Consider the following 3,799-nt stretch of genomic DNA (forward strand, 5'->3'; position numbering starts at 1 on the left):
CCACAGACAACAACATATGCAACTGTGAAAGGTTGGAAGCTCTCCTTCAAAGATCAGAAGAAAGACAAGGGTGTCTATTTTCACCACTCCTATTCAACATGATATAAGAAGTCCTAGCCAGAGCAATTAAGCAAGAAAAAGAAACAAAAGGCATCCAAATCAGAAAGGAAGTAGTAAAATTGCCTGTTTGCTGATGATATGATCTTGTGTATAAAAAATCCTAAAGATTCCACAAAAATAAAACAAAACAAACTGTTAGACCTAATAAACAGATTCAGTAAAAGTTCAGGATACAAAATCAACGTACAAAAATTAGTTGCATTTCCATCTACAGATTCAATGTAATCCTTATCAAAGTACCAATGGCATTTTTCACAGAACTACAACAAAAAAATCTCACAATTTGTATAGAAACACAAAAGACACCGAATAGCCAAAGCAATCTTGAGAAAGAAAAATGGAGCAGGAGGAATCAGGCTCCCTGACTTCAGACTATACTACAAAGTTTCAGTAATCAAGACAGTATGGTACTGGCACAAAAACAGAAATATAGATCAATGGAATAGGATAGAAAGCCCAGAGATTAACCCACACATACCTTATCTTTCATAAAGGAGGCAAGAATATACAATGGAGAAGACTGCCTTTTCAATAAGTGGTGCTGGGAAAACTGGACAGCCACAGGTAGAAGAATGAAATTCGAACACTCTCTAACACTATACACAAAAATAACTTCAAAATGGAGTAAAGACCTAAAGGTAAGGCCAGACACTATGAAACTCTTAGTGGAAAACATAGGCAGAACACTCTATGACAAAAATCACAGCAAGATCCTTTTTGACCCACCTCCTAGAGAAATAGAAATAAAAACAAAAATAAACAAATGGGACCTAATGAAACTTAAAAGCTTTTGCATGGCAAAGGAAGCCACAAACAAGAAGAAGTAACAACCTTCAGAATGGGAGAAAATATTTGCAAGTAAAACAACTGACAAAGGATTAATCTCCAAAATATACAAGCAGCTCAATATCAAAAAACAAACAACACAATCCAAAAATGGGCAGAAGACCTGAATAGACATTTCTCCAAAGAAAATATACAGATTGCCAACAAACACATGAAAGGATGCTCAACATCACTAATCATTAGAGAAATGCAAATCAAAACTACAGTGATGGGCTTCCCTGGTGGCGCAGTGGTTGAGAGTCCACCTGCCGATGCAGGGGACGCGGGTTTGTGCCCCGGTCCAGGAAGATCCTACATGCCGTGGAGCAGCTAGGCCCGTGAGCCATGGCCGCTGAGCCTGCACGTCCGGAGCCTGTGCTCCACAACGGGAGAGGCCACAACAGAGAAAAAAAAAAGAACCACAAAAAAAAAAAAAAAAAAAAAAAAAAAAAAAAAAAAAAAAAAATTGCAGTGAGGTATCACCTCACACAAGTCAGAACGGCCATGATCAAAAAATCTAGAAACAATAAATGCTGGAGAGGGTGTGGAGAAAAGGGAACGCTCTTGCACTGTTGGTGGGAATGTAAATTGATACAGCCACTATGGAGAACAGTATGGAGGTTCCTTAAAAAACTAAAAATACAACTACCGTATGACCCAGCAATCCACTACTGGGCATATACCCTGAGAAAACCATAATTCAAAAAGAGTTGTGTACCACAATGTTCACCGCAGCACTATTTACAATAGCCAGGACATGGAAGCAACCTAAGTGTCCATCGACAGATGAATGGATAAAGAAAATGTGGCACATATATACAATGGAATATTACTCAGCCATAAAAAGAAATGAAATAGAGTTATTTGTAGTGAGGTGGATGGACCTAGAGTCTGTCATACAGAGTGAAGTAAGTCAGAAAGAGAAACACAAATACTGTATACTATCACATATATATGGAATCTAAAAGAAAAAGGTTCTGAAGAACTTAGGGGCAGGACAGGAATAAAGACGCAGACATAGAGAATGGACTTGAGGACCTTGGGGGTCGGGAAGGGTAAGCTGAGATGAAATGAGAGAGTGGCGTTGACATATATACACTACCAAACGTAAAATAGATAGCTAGTGGGAAGCAGCCGCATAGCACAGGGAGATCAGCTCGGTGCTTTGTGACCACCTAGAGGGGTGGGATAAGGAAGGTGGGAGGGAAAGATGCAAGAGGGAAGGGATATGGGGAAATATGTATACGTATAGCTGATTCATTTTATTATACAGCAGCAACTAATCCAACAATGTAAAGCAATTATACTCCAATAAAGATGTTAAAAAATAAATTAAACAAGTAGTTGCATTTCCATACAATAAAAATGAGCTATCTGAAAAACAAACAAAGGAAAAGATATTATTTACAATATGATCAAAAACAATAAAATACTTAGAAATAAATTTAACCAAGAAAGAGAATTTTCTATACACAGAAAACTATAAAACATTGATTTAAATAATTGAAGAAGACAACAATAAATGGAAAGATATCCTGTGTTCACGGATTGAGTTAATATTGTTAAAATGTCCATATTACCCAAAGTCATCTATAGATTCAATGCAATACCTATCAAAATTACAATGTCACTGTTCATGAAAACAGAAAAAATTTTCCTAAAATTTGTACAGAATCACAGAAGACCCCATATATCCAAAGCAATCCTAAGAAAGAAGAACAAACCTGCAAGCGTCATACTACTTGATTTCAAACTATACTGTAAAGCTAAAGGAATCCAAACGGTATGGTACTAGCATAAAAAATAGACAAATAGACCAATGGAACAGAATCAAGAGCTAAGAAATAAACTCATGCATATACAGTCAATTAGTATTGACATGGGAACTAAGAATACTCAGTGGAGAAATGACAATCTCTTTAATAAATGTTACTGGAAAACTGAATATCCACATGTTAAAGAATGAAATGAGACCCCAATATTATACCACTCACAAAAATTAACTCAAGATGGATTAAGGACTTAAATGTAAGACCTGAAACAATAACATTCCTAGAAGAAAACGTAGGGAAAATGTCCTTGACATTGATCTTGGCAATGAATTTTGGATATGACACCCAAAGCACAAGCAACAAAAGCAGAAATCAATGAACAGGACTACATCAAACTAAAAAGCTTCTGTACAGCTAAGGAAACAATCAACAACAAAAAAAAAGACAATGTACATAATAGGATAAAATATTTCCTAACGATATATCTGATAAGGGGTTAACATTTAAAATATACAAGGAACTCATACAACTCAATAACAAAAAACAAACCAAAAACCCCCACAAAATTTGATTTAAAACCAGGCAGAGGACTTGCATAATTTTCCAAGGAAGACATACAAATGGCCAAGAAGTATGTGAAAAGGTACTTAATATCATTAGTCTTCAAGGAAATGCAAATCAAAACCACAATGAGATATGACCTTACACCTGTTAGAATGGCTGTTTTCAAAAACAAGAGATAACATGATGCAGAGGGTGTGGAGAAAAGGGAAGCCTCATGCATTGTGGGTGGGAATGTAAATTGGTGCAGCCACTATGGAGAACAGTATGGAGATTCCTCAAAAAATTAAAAATAGAACTACCATATGACCCAGCAATCTCACTTTGGGTTCTATATCTGAAGGAGATGAAATCACTGTCTTGAAGAGATATCTGTACCCCCATGTTCACTGCAACCTTATTCACAATAGCCAAGCTATAAAAACTTCCTAAGTATACATCAAGGAGTGAGTGGATACAGAAGATGTGACATATGTGTGTGTGTGTGGGGTGTGTGTGTGTGTATGTGTGTGTGTGTATAT

At 36.4% G+C, this 3,799-nt stretch overlaps 1 protein-coding gene across 3 annotated transcripts in view; it reads right to left on the bottom strand.

The window, feature by feature from the left end:
• Positions 1 to 3,799, bottom strand: part of LOC113612776 (neurotrimin) — a 933,717-nt gene that overhangs the window by 538,036 nt on the left and 391,882 nt on the right. The gene's annotated exons all lie outside the window — the stretch shown is intronic.

Source organism: Aethalodelphis obliquidens, unplaced genomic scaffold (assembly GCF_003676395.1).
Source record: "Aethalodelphis obliquidens isolate GAN/ISIS:26980383/991018 unplaced genomic scaffold, ASM367639v1 scaffold82, whole genome shotgun sequence".
In the NCBI taxonomy this organism is placed as follows: Eukaryota; Metazoa; Chordata; class Mammalia; order Artiodactyla; family Delphinidae; genus Aethalodelphis; species Aethalodelphis obliquidens.